This window comes from Felis catus, chromosome E2, assembly GCF_018350175.1.
Source record: "Felis catus isolate Fca126 chromosome E2, F.catus_Fca126_mat1.0, whole genome shotgun sequence".
Taxonomy (NCBI): Eukaryota; Metazoa; Chordata; class Mammalia; order Carnivora; family Felidae; genus Felis; species Felis catus.
This window is the reverse complement of record NC_058382.1, coordinates 41,471,050-41,496,304: the sequence shown is the minus strand read 5'-3', so window position 1 is coordinate 41,496,304 and position 25,255 is coordinate 41,471,050. Positions and strand designations below refer to the sequence as shown.

At 44.2% G+C, this 25,255-nt stretch overlaps 2 long non-coding RNA genes and 1 other non-coding gene across 3 annotated transcripts in view; 2 read left to right on the top strand and 1 right to left on the bottom strand.

The window, feature by feature from the left end:
* Nucleotides 1-25,255, top strand: part of LOC109494907 — an 801,993-nt gene that overhangs the window by 676,512 nt on the left and 100,226 nt on the right. The window lies entirely within an intron of this gene.
* On the top strand, nt 13,764-13,869 carry LOC111558180. Its single transcript, XR_002738767.2, has one exon. It is a non-coding gene; the product is annotated as a U6 spliceosomal RNA (small nuclear RNA).
* The window catches only part of LOC109494908, a 30,477-nt gene continuing 26,002 nt past the window's right edge, over nt 20,781-25,255 (bottom strand). The window contains exon 6 of the long non-coding RNA XR_002150044.3: nt 20,781-21,417. This is a non-coding gene — a long non-coding RNA (uncharacterized LOC109494908). The remainder of the gene's footprint in view (nt 21,418-25,255) is intronic.

Below are 25,255 nucleotides of genomic sequence, written 5' to 3'. Positions count from 1 at the left end.
TCGGTTAAGCGTCCGACTTCAGCCAGGTCACGATCTCGCGGTCCGTGAGTTCGAGCCCCGCGTCGGGCTCTGGGCTGATGGCTCGGAGCCTGGAGCCTGTTTCCGATTCTGTGTCTCCCTCTCTCTCTGCCCCTCCCCCGTTCATGCTCTGTCTCTCTCTGTCCCAAAAATGAATAAACGTTGAAAGAAAAGTTAACCCTGAGAAAATGTGAACACTACCTTTGGGATCAATTCTGGAAGTTGCTTCTTTGACTGGCTAGCTTCATTTAAGAAGTGGTACGTGGGAAACCCAAGTGGGCTTTGCATCCAGACCCAAATTCAAATCCTGTCTTGCTAACCATGTGATCCTAGGTGAGTCCCTTCACATTTTAGGATTACCCCTTTCCTCATCTCAAAAAAATTTATGTTGTTTTTCAAGGGTGGTGCAGACTGGAAGAACTTGACATAAATGTCATGCCCTGTGATATATGTTCAGGACATGGCTGCTCCTGACAGTTTCATCTTCATCCGCCTGCCTCAGCACCACCTTTCTGAATGGCTGGTAGTCTTCAAAATTATTTTTTACCTCTTCTCACTTCCTGCTGCTTGAGAAACTTATAAGAAGCTGCTTGAGAAACTTACAAGACCTGTGACATGAAAAACTTGTATCAAATTCTACCTCTTCCAGGAAGCCTTCCCTAATAAACACAGTTATGAAGGATAGCAATATTCTCATTAAGTGACATTAAAGTAATATCCGTTCTGCTTTCCTTTGCAAAACAGGAAAGGAAACCCACTATAGGATGAAGGGTAAGGAAGAACTAAATCCCTATTTATCAAATGCCTTCCAAACATGTATACCCTTACTGCTGCCTGAATTTGCTGCAGGAAGCCTTACTGGTTTGTGAGTGGGTGGGTGGGTATGGTTTCGGATGAGGCCGCCTAAATTGGTCTGTCCTCCATGTGGTGGACATTGTGAACAGGAAAGCAGTGACATGGAAGAAAGAGTGTTTGGAGTCAGACAGAAACAGGTGGTTTATCTGTGACCGGAGCCATTATCTACACCAGGTATTAGCCAACTTTTCCTGTAAATGGCCAGACGGTAAATATTTTACGCTTTGTGGGCTGAATGGTCTTGGTTACAACCACTCCCCTCTGACATTGTGGCTCGAAAGCACCCATAGACAATACATAAATCAATGAACGGCTATGGTTGTCTTCCAAGAAAACTTTATTTGCAAAAACAGAAGGTGGACTTGATTCGGGCCACAGGCAGTAGTTTGCCTACCTGTGGTCTAATTCTCTAAGCCTCAATGTACTCATCTTCAGCATGAGGGAAAAAAAAGTTTCAGGAAGATAAAATAGGCTAATATAAGTGAAGCATCTGTGCATACAGCCTGACCTGTGAAAGATCTCAAAAAAGTTACTTCTTTCTGTCTCTTATTTTCTCCCAAATGCTTCTGTACAGTGAGGAGTTAGGAAAAAATGCACATAAAGGTCCTTCCCGGCCCTGTGATTTTATGAAATTGCCCGTCAAAAAAAGAGCAAGAAAGAGCGCATGCCAGAGAGAGAAATTGTATGCGTGTTCTTTTTCTCTGCAAAGTCTGACCACAAGAAGCATTAAATCAATCAGATGACAAAGCAGAATATGAAAAATTGAGTTGGTTTGGTCCCAAGTATGCAGGAGGCCTGTGCTGTTGGGATCAGAAGCAGGAAAAAAAAAGAGAAAAGAAAAGAAAGGAAAATTCTTCTACACATTATGTGCATTGGCTATTCTGTGACTCCCACATAATTTATCATAGCAAAACTTTGAGTGCAATAAACATTTCCCCCAGTTTAGTAGCCGCTCTGATCAAGAACAAAACCATTAACATAAATGCAGATAAATACAAGGAGAATAATGATATTCCCAATTGCTTCGGTGTCAACAAGCTCAGCCCATCAATCTTGCCTGACTGGGTAAGAAGGAACCCAGAGAATTTATAACTGTAGATTTCTTTCTAAAGCATTTCCACCTCACAGAGGAGGGGAAGGACAAACTCTCCAGAAGGTCCCAGGAAACCCAGTGAACACTCTCCAGGGCCATCCACCTCAGGTACGCTTTTGGTCACTGCTGCCCTAATCACCTGCCTTTCTGGGGCTGGGACTCCCCCCAATGGAACATTTCTTCTGGCAAAGCCAGTGGCTGCTTTTGTAATTGTGCAGAGCCCTCTCTCTCCAGCCCTGGAGAAGGGTGTGTTCCAGGGAGCTACTGGTGTGCCCACCCTGCCTATTGTGGGTGAAAGGAAGAGGATATGTCCTGGGTCTCTGCCCTTGGTCCTGATGGGGACAATGATTCACGTTTGGCGGACCAGTTCGGTTCCAGAGTTACTCAGCCTCCGGCTCTGCTTCCCTCTCTGTATTGACTTCCTTGACTTTACTTCCACATTCGAGTTTATACAGCAACCTCCCTGTGCTTCTCCCCTCAATGCCGTCCTCTCACTCTGCTAACTCCCCTCAAATCATCTCATTTACTCTCATGGCAACAGATACTGCCCACATTCCGATGACTCCCACATCTGCATCTCCTGCCCAGGCGTCCAGAAAGTGCAGAGTCTTCTATGTAGCTCCTAGTTGCTATCACCCAACTGCCCATTAGACACGTCAAATTGAACAATGCCGCGGCTCGTAACTCTGCCTCCCTTCTGTTGGGTCTTTCTAGGTAGCACTGTTCTCTACCCTGTAGCCCAGATCAGAAACTGGACAATGTTGGGGCTTCCCTGTTTCTGAGCCCTAATGTCTCGACATGACTTATAGGTATAAGAACTTCCTAAAGTTCTCCCCAAAGCATTTCCTCCTGCTCTACTGGATCATACACCCAGTGAAGGGAAGGATGCTCATCATTGTCTCTGACTGGAGAAATACCTTATTTTGGTCTCTTTGCCTCTGCCTCCCCTCTTCCTTTGTCCCTGTTTTCCACACTTAACTATTTGGGGTTTTCTATATGCTGTGATAGTATAACGTAAGTAATGCTTCCAACTTACGCAGATGTCCACAGTACACAGGAGCTGCTGTGCGGACAGTTATAACTAAAAGTATGTAACTAAAAGTTATAACCACAAGCAGGGATGTGTGCTTAACAGTTTGATACAACAACTCAGGCCTGGGGAGAGAGAGGTCTCGACTTGGGAATAGAAACTTCTGTTTTCAGTGTCTATGCGTCAGGCTAGATGATGTGAGCATACTCAAATCAAGTCTCCTAAAATCCCTTCAAGGAAAAGATTATTGTCACCAGTATTACAAGGGAGAAAAAGCCTTTGCAACATGTTGTTTTGGAGGATCTCTTAGTTAGGACGTGACAATCCGGGACTAAAATTGAAGGCTTCCTGTGTATAATAACCCTACTCTCAATCCCCAGCACCCACTTATCTGAGGAGGGAAGTACAAGGACTGTTCTAATAGACCCATGGAGAAGAAATGTGGTAAGACTGGATATAGACAGAATATACTTTCCTAGAATACAGGCAAAGGAGACCAGAGACTTTCTCGTCTGTTTTTTTCACTCATCCACCCCTAGAACCAACAGTGGTCTGTCCCAAGGGAGCCATTCAATAGATGTTTATCGACTGAATGAATTAATTCACAAAATCCTACAAACTTAGTCTGGGAAGTATATTTCCCTAAAGAGAGCATCACCGTATGACCTTGTCTTCCCTTGTGTCTGCCCTCCTCTGGATTCTGATAGCTGTATGGGCAGGACTTCCTCCCCCATGGGCTTTTGTAGCCTGGGATGAGGGCAGCTAATGCAACACTCAGCAATGTTTGTTGAATGAATCCTGGGTAACTGAGTCCTTTACCATTTTTCTCCTCACTCAGCACATTGTGTCAGTTTTCCATGTTCCTGTACATAACCTATTTTACCTTCCCAGCGACACTGTAGAGTGTGCTCTGGGATCCTGTTTCTGCCAGAAATGATGCCTCCCTCTCAGCCTCCGTCTTATCTATCATGGCATTCAGGGCTGGAATACAAGCCCGATGCAGAAATAATACTTCTTTCTCTTCTTGCTACTTTTGCATACCATCTTATTCTCCATCTGCCTCATGAATTATTTCTCTTGCAGTTGCAGAATGGCAACAGCAATATGCAGAAAAACATTTTTAAAATTCCTCTACCTCTGCCTCTTTGCCTTGGAAAACATTTCACCTTGCAGATATCCGTGCCTCTCGGTGCCAATGTCAAAAGTGTAGAGTTAGTAGAAAGAACAAGACTTCCATGGCTCAGACAATCGAGATCTGATCCTGGGTCTGTCTCTGATCACCTGTGGGAATTTTTAAAGACCACTGCCTTTATTGGAGCCTGAGGTTCTTTATCAGAAAAATAGAGCTAATAACCACCACCATTCAGCGAGCTGGTGTTAAGCCCTTAGTGGAAAGACTGGCACTAAGTAAGTGGTCTCCACACATTAGTTGCCTTTCCCTGGGTTCCCGCACCTTTATAACCTCATATACACCAATGCACATATGTCTCCTGGTCGAATGAACCGGCCACTGGAGGTGAATTTCAAACCAGTACTCAGGGTGATTGCATTGGTCTGACTGTCACCTCCCCTGTCTGAGTGGCCCCAGCCAGCCTGCCAGGTGCTCTGGCCTTTGGCTGGTGACATTTGGACCTGTCTGCCTGAATGTCAATCTTCTCATAGGTGCCGGGCCCACAGATGCCAATCACCGCTCGCTGTGACTGATTGGCATGCCGTACTGTGTGCCTGCGGAGTTTCTCCAGACAGCAGGGGAAGGGTTGAGTTGACCCAACATCATCTGTCTGGCTGGATGCTCATTTTTCTTCTCCTGCCTGTCTAGCTCCTGCTCATTGCTTAAGATGTGTCTCGGGGCGCTTTGCCCTGGTGTGCTCCTTCCACCCCCCTGCCTCCTCAAGGCGACTCGAAATGTCAGTCCTGGCCTTAACTTCTATCCCAGGGATGCGTGCATGCCATCCATTCATCCATTCGTTCTTCCTTTTCTCTTTTTTCCCCTTTCAACAATTGTCAAGTATCTACCATGTGCCTTGTTCTCAGGGATTTTTAGGCACAATTCCCCATAATCAGTGTCTTTCTACTTCAGAGAGAGATTAGCACGACCAGAGTGTCCACGGATGTCTAATGCGATCTTGTGCAGTCTGCCCCAGTGGTGGGGGATGGCTGAGGGCTTGGAGCCGGGTGGGTCTTGGGCTGGCCATGGCTACGGGTTTGTCCAGACCAGTTACCTAGTTTTGTCTCCAGGTTTCTAACCACTCCTGCATCTTCCCCTCCTCTGTGACAGCTCATATATATTCTTTTTTTTTTAATTTAAAAAAAAAAATTTTTTTTTCAACGTTTATTTATTTTGGGGACAGAGAGAGACAGAGCATGAACGGGGGAGGGGCAGAGAGAGACGGAGACACAGAATCGGAAACAGGCTCCAGGCTCTGAGCCATCAGCCCAGAGCCTGACGCGGGGCTCGAACTCACAGACCGCGAGATCGTGACCTGGCTGAAGTCGGACGCTTAACCGACTGCGCCACCCAGGCGCCCCGACAGCTCATATATATTCTTGCTTCTGTGGTTCTTGCTGCTTCTGCAGCCAGGCATCGGCAGGTGCTCTGCCAAATACTGATCCAGGCTCTCGTTGCTCAGCCTTTCACACCAGAACTGCATTTCATTCAACCCGGGAGTGTCCAGCCATTAGAGGTAGCACCAGGAGGCCTTCCTCTCCCTGAGCTCGTAGCCTTCTCCAAGGAGATGTGGAATGTTGGATGGAGGCAATGCTTTGCCAGGTAGAATTCAACAGTATTACATTCCAGCTGTGTTTTGCCCAGTGTCTTATGCCTTCAAACTGCCTCCAAGGGACTTCCTTCCTCCCTGTCGCTGCTGTAAGGAAGTAGTCAACCTTCCTCTCCCTTCTTTGCCTAGGAATTGTGATTCCTTATGCTGAATGTTCCAGGGGCTTTTTCAGGATTCTTCCCATGAGACATCAGAAACCTTTGGCAAAAGGGACCTCTGCAGCCCCTCCTTAGACATCCCAGGAGTCCAAAGATGCTTATGCAAATGAGGTTCCCTCTGTGGTCCACTTGTCTGTGCTATTGGGGAGCTTTTCTCCACACTAATCAACATCTCATCTTAATTGCTTTTGTTTATGGTTCAATAAGTGCATCTCTTTTTTGGCAACACCAGCTCACAGCAATATCTTAAATTACCCAAGCCTGCCCGCTTTCATTTATGAACTCTGGCTTGTGTCTGATGAGCACTTAGATTTTTAACCATTTATTTCCTCTGCATGACAGGGAATGAGGAACATAAAGCTGATGGGAACAGTAAAGAAGGGGGAACACCGGAGACTAGGGAACCATAAAAGTAGCATACAGTGTGCGAGGCCAATATAAAAGCAATGAGTTTTTAATATACAGCATGTGTAATACATTCATATTCCTAATAAAGTCAATTATTGTTGAATCTGTTATTTCTCAATTTTCCACCTCGGCTCAGACAAAAACAAATCTGGAGCCATTCATAAGAAAAAAAATTATACCACAGTAATTGCAAAGGCAGCAACTGTCAAAAAATTGTCTAATAAGGACCTGTTTCACACATTTACCCTTCCAGGAACTGGGGGTAATGTTGGGAACAGAGCTCACCATGAATATAATCGAAGGCAAAACTGAAGCTTTGCCCTTGATTTGAGCAATTATCTTACTCTTTGTTCCTTCGCCATCCTCCGACTGTATTCTAGCTGTCGTTCTGCAGGCAGAAGCAAGATGGAACGTGCAGAATCGGTGGGGACACATGTGCTTCAGTGACATCTCAGTTTATTAATGGCCTGGGTGAATCTGTCCATGCCCCTCCATCTTTCTGTGCTTTGGTTTCCTTTTTTGTTTCATGAGGGCCTTGTTCCCAAACCTGACTGATCATCCAAATAATTTGTCTTAAGTTTATTTTTAATTGTAGCAAACCATTGCTAGTTTAAAAAACCTTAGCGTATTAGTATTACTATTTTTATTTATAGGAGAATATTAGTTATCTATTGATGCATAACAATATCACCACAAATCTAATGGCTTAAAAAAAAACATGCCTTTATTACCTTTACGATATCAGTTTCTGTGGGTAAGGAGTTTACACACAGCTTGGTTGAGTCCCCAGCCTCACAAGGCAACAATGGAGGGGTTCGACAGGGCAGTGGTCTCTGCTGAGGCTGGACTGGGGAAGGCTATGGTTCCAAACTCATGTGATGGTTGGCAGAATTCAGTTTCTTTCAGCCCATTGGACTGGAGACCTCAGTTTCTTGTTGGCTGTGGGTGAGAGGCCAGAACTTTCAGTTCCTAGATAGTTGTTGGCTGGAGATTTGCCCCTGTTCCTTTTTACATGGGTCTCCTCAACACAACCATCTGCTCCATCAAAGCCAGCAAGGGAGAGAATCTACAAGACTGACATGACAGTCTTAAGTAGTACTATCATGGAGGTGGCATCCTGTATTTGCTGTATTCTAGTGGTTAGAAGCAAGTCACAGTTTCCACTTACACTCCGGAGAAGGGGGTTACACAGTCATGTGACTACCAGGAACCTGGGTCGTGGAGTCCACCTTCGAGTCTGCCTACCACGAAGAGTAGCGCGTGAGAGTTCTTTAAAAAGCAAAAAGTAAAGAAAGCTGTAGGGTCCAATTCTCCTTTTTTCCATTGATTTTGACCGTTTGTACTTTAAGGTTTTGGTTGGTTGTCTCAGTCTCCCAAGGCTGCCGTAACAGATTATCATAAACCAGGTGGCCATGAAACAACAGCAATTTACTCTTTCACAGTTCTGGGGGCTGTGAGTACGAAACCAAGCTGTCAGCAGGGCCACACTCCCTCTGAGGCTCTAGGGAAGAATACTTCCTTGCCTCTTCCTAGCTTCTGGCGGCTCTTGACCATCTCTGTTCCTCAGTCTTTGGCTGTTCCACTCCCGTCTCTGCCTGTGTTGTCACATGAACTTCTTCCCTGTGTCTTCTTGTCCCCTTCTTACAAGCAAACCAGTCCTTGGATTTAGGACCTATCCATCTCTAGTATCACCTCATCTTAATTACCTCTGCAGAGACCCTACTTCCAAATAAGGCCACTCTAGGAGGTCTTGGGTAGACATGACATTTTCCTGGTACACTATTCATGCCGCCGCAGTGGTTAATTTTTTCTTTGCCACCCTAACACTCAATCCTATCTGTAAACCACTCTTACTCCCTCCCCACTGTGGAGGAGGATTTGCTCTCTTAGAAGTGGTAAAAGGCAGGGGCTAAGGACTACTCTTCTCTTACTAGTCGTGAGATCCCGGCAAGGTACCTAGTCTCTCCCTGCCTCAAATTCCTGTGAAACGGTCATCATCATAAGAATGGTATTTAACTTGTAGGGTTGTTAGAGGATTAATTGAAATAATATATGTAGAGCAATTAGCACAGTGCCTGGCACATGGTAAGCACTCTGCAAAGGTCAACAGTCATTACTTACCTCTCACTTCACCTTCCTTCTCTACCACCTGCTTTTCTGAATTTCTAAACATCACGTTTAGTGTTTGCTTTGTTACTTTAAATTTCATTTAAATTAATGGATTAATTATTTATTATAATTAACCATAAGTATGATATAAATTATATAAAATATATAACATGTAGATAAAATGTATAATTATAATCAATGAGGAATTAATACATTTATGAGAATTAAAATTAACTTATTAATTAAATGATTTTAAATTATATATTTATGCTTAAAACTCTTTATGGATTCATCTGCTCAGTTTGTACAGTCTAGATCCTTCCATCTTGAGTAAAGGAATTAACAACACCCTTCCTCCTCCTGCAACTTCTGTCTCTTGCCTCCTGCTGTGTCAACTATATCTTTATTATCCCTTCTCAATTTTTATATTTGTTTTATGATATTTAATTTTGTTTTCTATGTTTTGTTGAGGCTAATTTTAATAATAGCTTTTACATCAAAACTCAACATTCTTTATAAATGTTTTTAAGTTTATTTGTTTATTTTGAGAGAGAGAGTGGGGAAGGGGTGGAGAGAGAAGTAGAGTGAGAGAATCCCAAGCAGGCTCTACACTGCCAGCACAGAGCCTGACATGGGGCTCGAACCCACAAACTATGAGATCGCGACCTGAGCCAAAACCAAGAGTCGGACGTTTAAATGACTGAGCCACCAGGCACCCCTCTATATTTTAATACTGTGAGAATAATAATGACAGCTACTATTTGCGTGCTTATTAGAAGGGCATTACCATGCCAAATATATTACATATATTAGCTTATTTTGCCTCTATATCAGCCCTATGAGGTAGGTGACATTGATAGATGAGAGAACTAAGACACAGAGAGGTTAAGTAACTTTTCTAAGGTCACAGAACTAGTAAGTGGCAGAGGCAAGAGTTTGAGCCCAGGCTGTCACCTCAGACCTCTTGCTCAGGGCCAGTATGTTCTGTGGCCTCTCAGTACCCCTCGTGGCACTCACCATGACCCTGTGGGCCAGCTGGGCTCAGGAAGGGAGCGCAAGACTGTGCCTGTAAACTCACACCACTTGAAGGGATGTGGGAAAACGTAACTTTCTTTCTTTGCTTATACCAAGTGAATTCCTCAAAATGACATCCTGCATTTTAGTTTTTCACAGTCATCCCAGGCTTTTCGTGTACAATTGGACCTTGAACAACATGGGTTTGAACTGCGCGGGTTGGGTCCACTTCTATGCAGATATTTTATATTAAGTACTGAACAGTACTAGATATATATTCTCTCTTCCTTAAGGTTTTCTTAATAACGTTTCCTTTCCTCTAACTTACTTTATTAAGAATACAGTCTATAATACATGTAACATACAGAGTATGTGTTAATAGACTGTTTATATTATTGGTAGGGCTTCCGGTCAACAGTAAGCTATTAGAGATTATGCTTTGGGGGAGTCAAAAGTTATATGGGGACTTTCATCTGCATGGTGCGTTGTTGGCGCTCCTATGTTGTTCAAGGGCCAACTGTATGTTCCTGTTTTTCCGGGGGTTCCTTTAGTTTTTCTTATTGACAGAGAAAACTCTGCCTTCGTGTTCCCATTAAGGACTTGCAGGTTCTTTGTTATACCAATGAAAGGACAGAATCTACTTCCCTCTTGCAGATGTTGTTTCCGGCACCTGCCAATTTCCTGTTTCCATTTGCACTGATTGCTTTTTGCTGTGCACTTGTCATTCTGAGATTTCATTTTATTCCCCTCTGGGATTAGTTTCTATTTTTCCTTGGATTTCCTGGACTCTTTCTATTTTTCTTGGATTTCTTTTTCATTTGGCTGAAGCATATTCTCAATTTCATTCTTGTTTTGTAGAAAATATTCTTTGCAGAAATGTTAGTATCTTTGTATGTATGTTGTCTGGGTGTATAATTGAAATCCGTTTTCCCTCGAAGGGTGAGAACTGATGTGAATCTGATTACTGTCCCATTGAAGATAACGCTTTTCTTCTCTTTGAGCTTTCAGGATTTTCTCTTTATCTTTGCTAGTTTGGATACTCACAGGGATGCGATGTGAGACTTTACGGTTTTCTCGTCTTCTTGGCAATAGTCCAAAGGAATCTATCATTCGGAAGACCCAAGTTCTTTTGTTCCTATGATGATTTCTTTGGGACAGTTTATTCTTTGAATTATAAGTTCTTGGGTTCCCCTCAGTTCTGGAACGGGGCTCAGGAGTTTTGTGATCCTTCACAAAATTCCCCCGAAGCTTTATTAGTCAGTGATGTCTGTGAACCACCCAATCAGATGGCCCTTGGGATCACTTTCCTGTCCTGGTGCTTTTACCTGATAGCGTGGCCAGTGTGTTTTTTTGTGATGTTGCCACACGGTGTTGTGCTCCTGTATTTCAGTGCTTTTACTCGTGTGGTCAGGGTGGAGATGTGAAGTTAGGCCACCCCTGTCTACTTCGCAGCATTCTTGCAAAGGTCACACGCAATCTTGTTTGTAGAACTGCTTTGAAAACTCTCCAGGGTCATTGACATGTCTGAAGCTGATTCATTCAAGGTACTATGGCTTTTGGCTAGGCTCTGTGAATTTCCACAGAAAGCATCTCTTGTGGTGGTGACCTAGTGGAGAAAATATTTGTCCTTGGGTTCCATTTCTGCTGAATTTTTCTTTCATATTACCTGCTTCTTGGTTCCTGAAGGAAGGTAGATGTCTCAAGATACAGCCGTCTGTTTTAATTTCTCCTCTTGCCTCTTTTCTTCCTATTTGCTGACTTAAGTATCAAATCAGGCTTGGTGCTCCTGGTTTATAAATAGCAATGCCTCCTCAAACTGCTCTATAAATCATTATTATTAATAACAGGGATAATAATGATAATACTAAATAGCACTCAGGTAAAATCTTCTGTTACAAGATGCTTTCAGAAATAGTACCTCTGGGCTGCTGGTTTATATGGGAAACACAAAAACTGAATAAAAATGATGACTGTTCTATCCAAAATGTGTTTGCTTTTCTGGGTTGAATTCATTTGTTTGATTGAAAATTTCAAAAAGAAGGTGTATGCTGGAGAGGGCTGAGGTTGTGGAAGTAAGCACAATGCAGAGCACTGAAATAGTTCATTGATAACCCAAATATTTGGAAGTACGTGGGTGACAGATCTAGCTTATGCTGGAAAAGTAAAGTCATGTAGACATAGCAGATTCAGTGCCTAAAATAGAATAATCACAGCCACATTTCTGGAAACACTTGTGGAATCATGACAGCCCAAGGTAAGGGGCCATCTCTAGAGAAAGGTGGTGGATTTAGGCATTATTTAGCATCTCAGTGCCTCCATTTTCTTATCTTTAAATAGGAGTTTAAATCTGATCTCCCCAGGTTGCTGTCAGCACCTACCAGTCTCTAGCACATAGGATTAACATTCCCAAATCGAAGGTGCTGTTGTTGTAACTGAAATTGCTGTCATGTTGTACTGAAATTTAATCTTGTACGGGAGGCGCTGCAAATAAAAATCATTTCATTTTTGTGTACATTTTTAATTTGAGTATAATATATTTGCATAAAAGTACACACAGATAATATGTAAACAATTGGGTGGATATTCACATGGCAAACACACCTATATAACCAGAACTTGGAACTGGAACACCAGAACTCACCCAATGGATACCCATGTTCCCTTGATTAGTACCTGCCATGAACTCCTACCAAAGTATAAGGCATATCATAACTTTGGACACCATACAGTCATTTTGCCTGGTTTTGAACTTATCACCAATGGAATTATACAGCATACACTGTGGTTCTTCTGTTTGGTGAGCGTATGCGCAGTCTGGTTTGTGCATTCACCCATGTTGATCATTCTGTTGGAGATCTTTCTGTCTCACAGCCACGTGGTACGGTGTGTCATGGGTGTTGGGTAACTTCCAAGTGGCCACCATGGAGAGTGCTGCTGTGAGTGTTCCAGGACATTCCTTCTGGTGAACATAAGAGGGTAACGGTCTTCATGCTAATAATCTAGCAGGCCGGGGTGGTTTTCCTCAACCTCTTCCTCTTTATCCAGTTGATCTCCGAGGCCCAGGCATCCATCTCCCCCGTCTCTGAGGTCTGACCCTGCCACCCATTGCCTGAATTACTGCAATAACTGTGTTTCCTTCCAATGTTTTCCCATCTCTCCCAGCTGAACTTCAGCACTGCCAGAATAGTCTTCCTGAAATGCACAACTGATTGTGTCACTGTCCTCAAAATTTTCATCCTCAATACAATCGAAACAAAGCAAAGCAAAACAACACAACTCTGAGCTCCTTGTAGAATCAGGATCCACTTTGAATGAGCTCCTGCCTGCATCTCCCTCTTCATCACCTTCATCTCTGTGTACTGATGCCATATTCGATTAGCTCCTTTGCTGCTCCAGTGCTATCTCAGGCTGGCAAGGCCTTTCTTCCTTTCTGCCAATGTTGAATTTCTTCTCATGGTCGAAGACTGATGCAGTGCCATCGTGTTCCAACAACGCTTCCTGCCCCAGTCTCCATGAAGAGACATGTTCTAGTCTGACATCCTAGAACTCATCCTGTCCATCTGATCAATCCAGCCCTGATCTATTGAGGGCTGGGCTTACAGCTTTTTCCATCAGTCAGTTCCTTTTGTTTCCTTGTTCAGATAGTGTGGCTATTCCCTGGGCTCTCTAAGGAATTGTCCTCATCCTCATTAAAGAAGAGAACCACCCTGGAACAGGCTCTTGTCAAACAAGTTCCTCATGATTGGGGTAAGAGGACCCAATTTCCTGTTTATATTAATTATTAGAGAATTACGGTTTCATGGTAAGTTAAAAGTAACTTTTCTTTGTGTAATTACCTCATTTGCAAGGCAAGTGAGAAAACTTTACTTCCTCTCAGTAAGAAACCATTTCATTTTTTTTTTTATTTTTTTTTCAACGTTTATTTATTTTTGGGACAGAGAGAGACAGAGCATGAATGTGGGAGGGGCAGAGAGAGAGGGACACACAGAATCGGAAACAGGCTCCAGGCTCTGAGCCATCAGCCCAGAGCCCGACGCGGGGCTCGAACTCCCGGACCGCGAGATCGTGACCTGGCTGAAGTCGGACGCTTAACCGACTGCGCCACCCAGGCGCCCCCCATTTCATTTTCAATAAGACCCTAGAATATCCCTTGGAGTCTGGCAGGTCCCCGGACCTGGGATTTGGTTTCTGCAGCAGGGAATCTGAAAGGGATGGAGGGATGCAGAATCGGTGATGGAAGTTCCTTCTACTTCCAGGCCGTCTGATGGGACTGACATTCTCTCCTCTTCAAAATCATTCCTGTTCTCACTTCGGCAGCGCATATACTAAAATAGGAATGACACAGAGAAGATTAGCACGGCCCCTGTGTGAGGATAACACGCAAATTCCTGAGCATTCCATATTTTTAATCTACTCCTGAAGCCAAGACTACTCTGTATGTTAGCTAATTTGAGAATTAAAAAAAAAAAAAAAAAAAAAGAATCACTCCTGCCCCTCACCCTGGGCCCTACAGCCCTGAGACAGTGCTGCTTTCTCCCTGACATGGAACAAAGGCCTGTATATGCGGGTGTCACCTTCATTTGTCTTCTCTGTCCATACTATCCCAGAAGGCTTCTCACCCCCAGCACGTGGCACACCCAGCACCTCGGAGGGCCTCAATAAACACTTGCTGATTGACTGAATGAATGTTTTTATTTCTGAGTGTGCAATTAAAAGTCACTTGCCCTGGGGAGATTACTTCAATGTTTATTATTCTTTTTTGGAAATTGAAAGGGGAAATTTTAGTTGATTCCATAAATTGATATTTATTAATGTCTAATGCATATCTGCAGAAACTAAAGACATTCAAACTGGCAGCGTATTTTAGGCTGACTGGAACCTGTACCCTACCATTGCTTTGTGTTGAATTTCTTCAATTAATTAATTTATTTTAATTTAATTTTTTTTCTTTTGAGAGAGACAGAGCAAGCATGCACACATGAAAGCGGGGAAGGGGCAGGAGGAGGATCCTTTTTTTTTTTTTATTTATTTTTTGAGAGAGAGAGAGAGAGAGAGAGAGAGAGAGAGAGAGCCAGTTGGGGAGGAGCACAGAGAGAGAGGGAGAGAGAGAATCCCAAGCAAGCTCTGTGGCACCAGCTCAGAGCCCATGATCTCACGAACCTTGAGATCATAACCTGAGGCGAAATCAAGAGTCTGTCACTTAACCGACTGAGACACCCAGGAGCAGAGAGAGAGAGGGAGAATGAATCTTAAGCAGATGCTATGCCTGGCACTGAGCCCGATCTCAAGACCATTAGATCATGACCTGAGTTGAAATCAACTGTTGGTCACTTAACTGGACTGAGCCACCCAGGTGCCCCAACTTTGTGTTCAATTTCAAGTGCGAGTTGTGACTCCCACCTCTGTGTCAGGGGTGACGGTGGACACTGTGCACTTGTCTGTTTTCATCCTCATTCTTTGCATGTATAGTTCAAGGAAAATGCCAGTTTTTAACAAATATACGTTCAGACAAACAAACCTTTCTCCCAAGGAACTAAGTTGAATGGATCTCAAAGATATGAGGAAAAGTTTCATTATATGAAGCAATGACATTTAGTGGGGCCTTAATCCATAGCCCCTCATATTAAGGTAACATTAAATCATCTCGTCAAACAAATATTTTTTCGACACCTGTGCTGGACACTGGGAGCACAGTGTCGAACATGGATTTATTTCTTCTTTTTCATGAAACTTCTGTGTCTCCTGAGGGGAAGCCAGACCAAACAGGAAAAAGGCAAGTAAACAAGCAAATGACTTAAAATGGTTCCAGAATGTGACAATAATAAGGCCCCATTTCATTGATTTTTAAGACACATTTCTTTTCACCTTTTAATATTGTTGAAATTGTGATGTCTTAAAATGGGAATGTGTGTTTAATATATTGTTTTTCCCCCTGAGAAGTTATTAAATTGATGCTTTGACTTCCGATCGATGGTGTCTCAGAATGGACGAAATATGGTAATGATAAAAGCTCACATTTATTGAACACTAACTATGAGTCAGGTGCAGAGCGGGACATGCTGCAGCATTGTCTCTTTTATTCTGGATAACAACCAGATGAGTCAAGTAGAAGCCCCTGTGCTTTACAGGTGAGAGAAATGCCCCTCAGGGCCGTGAGGCACCTGGCTTAATGGCGAACACCTGCAGGGGCCAGTATTTGAACCCCGGCATGCCTGACTGCTGTCTTAGTTGCCAGTGTTATTCCCTCCCCCTGCCGCTGATCCCTTTTGGAAATACTTGGTGCAAAGCGATCAATGCTTTTAGGATTTCCCCAAGTACTCCTAGGTTGGCTATGTGGTTTCTGTATAACGAGGAGGTACCCCTGAAAGGTAATTTATGTGTAAATGGGCTCCCCAGAAACACACTGCAGAGACTACACCTGCAGAGCTCGTATCCACTAGTGAATCTTGGGACAAGGACTGGGGCCCATCTTGATCAGTGTTCTTGCAGTCCTTGACCTGCTCTGGTGAGCACTTAGAAAAAGGTACAAAGCAACCTTTGTATTACCTGGGAGTCCCTTTAGAAAGATGTTCTGCTATGAAGAGAGAAAACTCTCGATTTTACTGTGGGGAGGATAGGGTCTGCAGTGGGAGGATGCTAGAGATACTTTCTAAACCAAGCCAACCCCAGAGAGGTTAAGCGGCTTGCTTGGCATGCCTGAGGCTGCTTGGAGAATCAGAAGCAAGGCCCTGACCTTTCAGACCCACGAGGGGTTTATGTCGCTCACTGGTTCACCTCTTTGTCCTCTGTCCTTTCTCCTTCTCCCCCCATTTCCTTCTCTCACTCTCCCTCCTTGCCTTTTTCTTCCTTTTTATTTAAAGAAGGGCATCCTAGATTGAAAAGGTATGAAATAACTGTGGTGGCCAAAGCAGTGAAGAGTGACAGCTAAAATAGAAAGTTCTGGAACTTGAAAAAGTATGAAGGACCACTAAGATTAGTTGAGGATTGATTTATGTGGCTAAATAGTTAATATGCTCAAAGAGGTTTTAAAATATGAGGCTTGTGATTAATATTTATAGCTCTAAGTGATGAGAAATGACCAGAAAAGAAGCCTGTTGGGTTGACTTAAAGATTCGAAAAATCTCCTGAGATCATACAGGCTCAGGAAGGGGGAAGGCGGCTGTGCTATCGTGTTGGAAGAAGCTGGCTAATGCATGAGGAATCCAAAACAGGAGCTCTGGGAGAGGCTGTGTATGCACTGGAGGCAGGAGGGACTTGGAGGCAATTTCCACCTTCATTGAATTCATCTCACACAGACTGGCCTGATTTGGTTTATACTGAGCTTGTAAATCGAAGACTGTACAAAAAACCAGCGCATGAACTAGTAACCTATTTAGAAAATTCGTGAAAGAATTGGAAACGGAACACTTTGAATCCATCCAGTTAGCCACCGGAAAGAAACACTGAGGGAGAGAAGGACTTCTGGAAAAATGGGTGCTTATCTGCCCTGCCTGCCTGTGGCTGTTGCCACGGGGAGTCAGCTCACTGGCTGTCCCAAGAGAAGAAATGTTTGTGGCTACAAATCTGCACTCTGTAGTTTAGTGTTCCCAGAGATGTCCTCTCCCTCTGGCGTGCGAGCAGTTTATATATATTTGGCTAAGCTGAATTCTTCTAACTAGAATATAGCACGCTGTCTTGGAAATTTCTCACTGCTAAATGAATGTTTAAGAGCCTGTCATTAGTTGATAAACATAGATACAGAAGAAGAAACTCATTTTAAGAAACTCTGGCATTCTGGCCTTAAAAAGAATAAATTACAGTATGATTAGTCACTTCAAAAAGGGTTTCTTCATTTAAAAAAAAAAAGCTTCACCAATGAGTATCTTTGAAAAGAAAAAGAAACCCAAATCAAAAAAAAAGAGAGAACTTTCCAACTTTATATTCTTACAAATATATTCAGTATATAAATGTAGGTTACTCTACCTAAATATATACACAATGAACTTTGCACTACTTTGAGCTCATTCATGCATTCGTTCATTCAATCACATAAGAGATATTCAGGCAGATCGCATGAGGAAGACAGAGAAATAAAATAGTGTCTTAATCTTCAAGTAGAAGGAATTGTCACTTCCTGTTTTTGGTGATATTGACTACGTTTTATGAAAATAAAGTGTTTGCTGTAAAAGATTTCGTAAATACAAAAGGAATCACAAGGAAGGAAGAAATAGGCCTGAAATCTCCATACTCAGAAGGGTTCACTGTGGGAATGTTTATCCATTTCCTTCCTGTTACTTCTGGGAGTGGTGCAGGCACGTGTGCAGGGCTGGTTGAAAACAGGGTTTGAGGTGGGGCGGGGGGTGGAGACACCGAACCAAATGAAAGCAGGGCGAGAGCTTTGCAACTCCTAATGAGTTTGGACTTTTCCCTTTGGTGATGGGACAGATGGATGAATTAATGGCAAGGGAGTGGTGCACTTTAAATGCCTGGCATCTCTTTTCTCCTGCCTCCTATAGGAAACAGGAGCTCTACCTGGCTGGAAGGGTGTGTCAGAGAAGATACAAACAATATTTGGTGTCCCTAGCCAGGCTCTGTGCTAAGTGCTTGACATGGATTTCACTTCCTCCCCTAACAACGCTTTGGGTGGGAGATCCCACCGTGCCCCTTTGGCAGAGGATTCAGCTCTGATGCTTCAGGAAAATCCATATGCAGGTCAGCCAGCTAGCTCACAATTGATGCGATTAGGATTTGAACCCAAACCATCTGGCTACAAGAGTCCCACTGCAATTATCTATTGTTGTATAACAAACCAAGCTGAAATTCAGCAGCCAAAAGCCACACCCATTTTATCGCAGTTGGAAATCCAGGCAGGGCTCAGCTTGGCTGGGTGTTTCTTCTCCTTATGGCACTGGCTGAGGTCACCTACTGATATTCACCTGGTGGCTGGGCTTTTTGGGGGGAGGGAGGTCCGAAATGACTTCACTCACTTACTTTGTGCCTTGTCCGGGATCGCTGGGAGGGCGGGTGTAGCTGGGACTATTGACTGAAGCAATGGCCTCTTCAGGATGGTGGTCATCTCAGGGTATCTGGACTACTTACATGGCAGTTCAGGGCTCCCCAAGGCACTCGCAAATAGAAGCTGCCTTCGGGGTGCCTGGGTGGCTCAGTCGGTTAAGCCTCCAACTGCAGCTCAGGTGATGATCTCGCAGTTCGTGGGTTTCAGCCCTGCATCAGGCTCTGCACTTTGAGTGCAGAGCCTGCTTGGGATTCTCTCTTTCTCCCTCTCTTTCTGCATCCCCCCCCCCACTTGTGTTCTCAATCTCTCTCTCAAAATGCATACATAAACTTAAAAAAAAAAATAAAAAGCTTCCAGTGTCTTAAAGCTTGGAAAGTGGCACAGGCCACTGCTGACATTCTTCTATTGACCAAACAGTCACAATCCACCTGGAATCAAGGGGATGGACATAGATCATCGCTCTTCAACACCATCTGTGGCCATCCTTAATCTCCGCACATCTCAATACTTAATCACTGAGGAGACAGTGAGAGCCTGTCTGAATTGCTGGATTGTCTAGCTGGCTGATTGATTAATCTGTTAATCAAACGCACGTTGGACAACTATCATGTGTTGGACACCAGGATATAACAAAACAACAGACGAGGTGTCCACCCTCAGGCACTTAGACTCCAACAAAGTGGCTAATCGTCACTGAGTAACAAACAGGGAAGATCGTGGGGCATCAGGTGCCAGGATGGACATGAGCCAGCTGAGGACTTCTAGGGGGGTGACTCTGGACAGCTTCTTCGGGGAGGCCTTGCTGACAGGTGGGGTTTCACCTACCAGTTGACAGAGGAACAGAGGGCTCATCCTCTAGAAAGAAGAAATAGCAAGTCCCCAAACTCTCAAGTAGGAAAGGACTTCGTGAATCTATGGAACCAAGAAGAAACTAATATGCCAGAAGGATGGTGGAAAAGGTGGGGTGTGGTCCCAGCAAACAGAGCAGTGGGTAGGAGCCAGACCACCCAAAGCTTCATAGACCAGAGAAGTTTCATTTCATCTCCCTGGCAAGCAGAAGCCACTGGGTTTTGGGCAGGGGGTGTAGCATGATCTAACAATGTTCACCTTTTCAGTGCATAGCTACAAAGTGCTGTGTGACTTTGAGCTGGACATAAACCTCTCTGGACCTATTTTCACACTTGTAGTAAATGGGTTTGAGTGAAGTGCAATGATCTTTTCAGCTTCGGTATCTTGACTCTGCATGTCCCTTGTTTACATTCGCACCTGGGATTGGCCCATCTTCACTTTGCAAGGAAATAAGCTACCTCTCAGACATCCTCCCCAGTCCTTCCTTCACGAATGTACCTGCCTGAGCCCATGTGTCAACACCAGCCCGACCAAGACATTTTATCCACAATTGTGCAGATTAGAGGAGGAGGCAGAGATTAGAAACGGCAGGGCTTGCACATTCCGATGGTTCTTAACTTGATTTAAACTTTTGACCTGTAATGCTTCCCAGCTGTTTTGGAGTCACACATCCCATCTTGATTAGACTCGCCCCCAAAAGTGATCCAAACAGAGGGGGTTGTTTCAGGGACCCATCACCCTGCCTGGCCCTGGGGTTTGCAATTCCTGGCTGAAGGTGGTCATGGCCCCCAAGCCTTTTGCTTCACACAGCCCAGCAGCAAGGGCTCACTCTCTTCCCCTCTCACTCTGTGCACACGGGGGCCACCTTTTTAACAATCTGTTTTTACAATGTGGAGAAAGAGGTGGGAGCAGGGGACGAGCCAGAGTCCCTGCCCCCCCACACTTAATGTACCCCAGGTGGCGGGAGTTAACTGGGAAAGCTTGGGGCTCGGATTCCAAAGTACACATTGAAATAAATGAAAACCAACTGGAGTTGCAATGGGCAGAGGCACAAGAAGAAATTTCATCTTCGAGGTTATTTTTTCTTTCTTTCTTTTTTTTTTTTGTTCAGAATGCTAATCACGGGGTGAACTCAGAAGGAATGTGCTTTCTCAAGATGAATTTCCTAACATGGTAGAAAATGGACAGAATCCAGGAAGCAGCTCTGTCTATTGCCTGGGGATGGATGTCTGCGTGCTGGCCACGAAGGGTGACCTCTCCATCCATCACCGGGGATGGAGCCCTGGCGCCTGCGGCCCACAGGATTCGGGGAGAGAGCTAAAAGTCCTCAAGTTTCTCCTGATTCTCTAGGAGCCAGAAATTCAGAGCCCTGGGTCCCACATTTGGTTTCTCTGAAAATAAGCTTTCAGGTGATTCTTTTTGTACGTGATGAGAAAATGCCCCAGGAACTCGTATTTTTGTTCTGCGTGTTTCCTAGCATCTACTCAACTAAAGCACAACAACGTATTTATGTAAATGTGTGCAAATCAGCTGACAAAGATTTCCTATTATTTATTTCATGGACTCCATTCACTGGGCCACCCTGGAAATTTACGGCCGTACAATTGTTTGGAGACAGTGTATGTGGCAGGTTATGGAAACCAAACCTCCAGTCAGAACAAACCACCTTCACCATTTGGAAGCGTTGACAGGTCCCCGCTCACCTGGGCTCTCCTACTGAGCCTGGTTCCTGAGGGCCTTCCTTCAGCTCCTGACTCAGCCAACTTTCTCATCTTGGTTACCACAGACTCTCTTCTTGCATGGTTGATTCCAGTCCCCCTGATTCTGTGGCTCTTCCCCAAACGTACCGGGCAAGTTCTTAATCCCTTTGCATGCTCTGTTCCCTCTGGCTGCGAGAGTTTCCTCATGTACCCTGAAGTCCCTCACTCCATCCGCCCTTGAAAGCACATGCTCCCTGGAAAGCCTTCTCGGTGGTTTCACGTACAATTATTTCCTGTTATTTCTCACTGCGAATATGACATTAGGCCCATTGTAAGAGGATCCCATTTTGTGAGCCTTTTGAGGGTAGGCGCCCGGGTTCATCTCTGTTTCTCACAGTCCTTGCCCAATGCCTGCACAAAGTAAATGCAAAATAAATGTTTTCTGATTGAATTGGAGCGCTTAATAAATATAAAACTTTATATAAAGATCCAGTTTACAAATAACAGTAATTTCTAATGAACTCTACAAGCATTTTTTGAGCGTCTGCACATCCAGGCATTGGGTGACAGCTTCTGCTATCAGGGCACAGCGTGGGTTGGTGTTTTATGTTGCCATAACACAGGTGCAGACATCACCATAGCTGGGACCCACCGGTTCCTCTCTTCTCCGTGACATTTTCCTCAGCTCTTTCCTGACTCCTGAGCATGCCCAGTGAGCCACACTGGGGAAAGATTTCACAGGGCTGGGACTGTCAGCCCCAGGGGCAAGGTGACCAGTGTTTTATTACATGATTACCATGGACAAGGTCCCATGCCTCAGTCACTTCATTCTTAAACCTCATACCGTTCCAGAAAGAATCCAAAGAAGGAGACTGTTCTAAGTTCTGTTTTACATATGAAGAAATGGAAGCTTAGAGAAGTTGTCATTGGCCTAAGATCATTCATCTACTGATTATATGTCTAGAAATCTCTAAAGACCCAGAATTCGACTTTGAAGCCTAGACTTCTTTCACTGATCCCTGACGACCTTGTGTTCACTACTCCCACCCCTGCCTCAAGCAAAGTTCCTTATAATAAACAAATATATTTAATTGACCCTACAGGTGCATAACTATGTATATCTTGTTGGTGAAAGGGCATCATCAGGTTCAACTCTATTTTTTATGCCATACTTCTTTTTTATGATGCACTCTGGGACTTCCAGATGCATTCAAAACTTCCCTAGGTGTTCATTCATAAGGCAGATTCTACCTGCAGAGGAGGGTTCAGGGGACACAGAAGTGTTGGCATCAGACTCTGGTCCTCCAAGGAAAAGCTTCTGCAAGGAAAACTGGACGTGGCTTGATGCTGAGGCTATGAGACACTCACCATCAAGAGGGAAGCCAAGGATTCAGCCAATGTGTGCAGGACTCTTGGGACATCATATTCATCACCCCTCTGTTCTATCTACTGTGTGGGTGGAGGGAGGTTTTATTTTATAGTATTTTATTTTATTATTATTTTTTTTTACTTTTCATTTGGATGTGACCCATCTTGTCAGCCCATTCTTTTATGCCCATGCATACAAATTAATTCTGTGGGTAATTCTGATAGAAAATTTGATGAGTTGGCCAGAGAAACTTGAGCAAGAGAAATTAAATTAAAAGTAGTAATTTTAAGAGAGGAGAAAAATAAAATGACAGTTTTGATCATTTCAGGCCCAGGGCATTGGATGGAGACGACATTTCAGCATTCTAATTCATTTCCTGATTTTCATTCTTTATTTAAATTGCCACTGCATCTGGAAGGAGGCTTTTCAGCCCATCCTGAACTTGCAGGAAGTGGAGGAGGTTTTGCTGCCCGGGTTTGTTCACTAGATGGCGTGGCTCAGACTACTTATCTGCGTTGCCCGGATTCAGCTGGCTCAGGAAGCCATCACTGGGCTCCTGTCAAATTTCTGTTAATTTCATTTGGGACAAACAGCATGCCCCTAAGAGTATAAGAAGTTGGGGGATTCTTTGATTCTCGAAGCAGGAGTTATTGCTGGAGAAGTGCCTGCTACTGGATTAGGAAAGATTCATAGAGCCCGACGGTACCTTGTAGATCATCGTGTCCATCTGTGGTTTCCAGACTTATTCGTTAGAGTAAAACACTTTCCTCAGCAAAATGCTATGCAGAACCAAATACGTAACACAGGAAATAGCATAGCTCCTGTGGTTGCTTTCTGGAACCCTTGGGATTCGAGAACTATTGATCTTATGCCTTCCCTCCCTCCCTCCTTTCTCTTCCTTCTTCTCTCCCTTTCATTTTCCAGAGTTGGAAATGGAGGATGAGAGAGGACAAGATGTTCATGGCAGATCTTGGCCCCAAACCAGTCACTGAATAATCTTTCTGTGAAGCCACTGCCTTGTTTATTTAAATCCCGCCGAGTTCCCATTAAAGGAGTCTCCAAAGAAAATGGTTCTAAATTCCCTGGGAGATACTGTTGTGGATGGAGACACACAGTTGTTGAATCAGTGTGTTGACACTGATCATAAATTCAAACAGGACAAGTGTGACAATGACGAGTCTGTGGATTCCGGGCCAGACACTGGACAAACTCTTTCATGCCTTATTTTATTTTTCTTCACAAGAAAAATGTGAGGTTTGTTTTTCTATTCCTACTTTACAGATGAAGAAAATTAGATTCAGAGGTTAAACTTTTTGTATCAACTAATGTATTAAGGTAGGGGTGAAGCTCTTATGACAAAGAGACCCTAAAACACAGTGTCTTAAGTACAGTAGAATTTACTTCTTCCTCACATGACAGTTCACAGGAAAGTGACCCAGGGCAGCTGGGTGTGGCTGGGCTCATTCCAAACTATGGCTTCTATCTCTGTATCTAATATGGCTTTACCAGATCCTTTCACCTCCCAAACATCAGAGAAGCCACATAGCCAGTAAATGACGGGGCCCAGATTTGAACCAAGGCTTATGTGATTTGAAAGGCTGGTGTTAACTGACCACTGGACAAACTTCCCCCGTTACTGGGGCACCTGGGTGGCTCAGTCAGTTGAATGTCCCACTTCAGCTCAGGTCATGATCTCACAGTTTGTGGGTTTGAGCCCCGTGTCAGGCTCTTTACTGACAGCTTGGAACCTGGAGCCTGCTTTGGATTCTGTGTCTCTCTCTCTCTCTCTCTCTCTCTCTCTGCCCCTCCCCAGCTCATGCTCGCTCTCTCTCTCTCTCTCACTCTCTCTCTCTCTCTCTCTCTCTCTCAAAACTAAACTAAAAACAAAACAAAACAAAACTCCCAACTTCCTCCATTACTTCCATCCCCAATCATTACAGACCAAATATAACAACCAAGTGCCACCATCTAAGGCATCCTGGTTAGTTGTGGTAGCCAGCCTGCAAGATGGCTTCCAATCATTCCTACCTGTGGTATCCATGCCCTTGCGTAGTTCCCTCTCACAAGAATGGGGCCAGCCTGTGTGGTCAACAGAATATCATGGATATCATCGACAATACCTTTTGAGGAGGCTAAGTCCCCAAAGATACTGAACTTTCTGCTTAGCTCTTTCTTGGATCCCTAGCTCTGGGGAAGCCAGCATCATGCTGGAGGACACTCAAGCAGCCTTATGGAGAGGGCCACATGATAAGGAACCGAGGCCTTCCAACAGCACCCAGCACCAGCTGGCCAGCCGTGTGAGTGCACCGCCTTGGAAGCAGATCCTACGGTCTCAGACAAGCCCGTGGAGAGCTGCACCCTGGCCCGATCCCGAGTGTAACGTCCTCAAACTTCCCGCGCCAGAATCAATCAGTAAAGCTGCACCCAGATCCCTTGCCTCATGGAAAATATGTGAGATAATAGATGTTTATTTTTATTTTATGCCACTAAATTTCATGGTAATTTGTTATGCAGCTATAAATAGCTAATATATTAGTATAGATGGGGGGTTAAGAGGATGCCTTTTTTTTCTAGCCCAAACTCCAACCACCTTCTCAGGAGAGCCTTAATTGATCCCATCAGGGAAGTAGCTACTTTTCTTTCCTCTGAGTCATGGTTCCTTTACCCCATCTCATGTCACTCAAAGCTGAACTACGTATGTTTACAAGTCAGTTTCCTTCTCCAGACCGCTCTCGTTCCTCAGTGACAATGGCTTGTGTTCACATTCTTCTTCCCTGTGGCCTAAGAGCGCCAGATTACATGTGTATTGAAGTGACTGCCTGAAACCTTCTACCTATCCTTCAGCTCATTTGTTTTATAATATTATGCACATATTTGCTT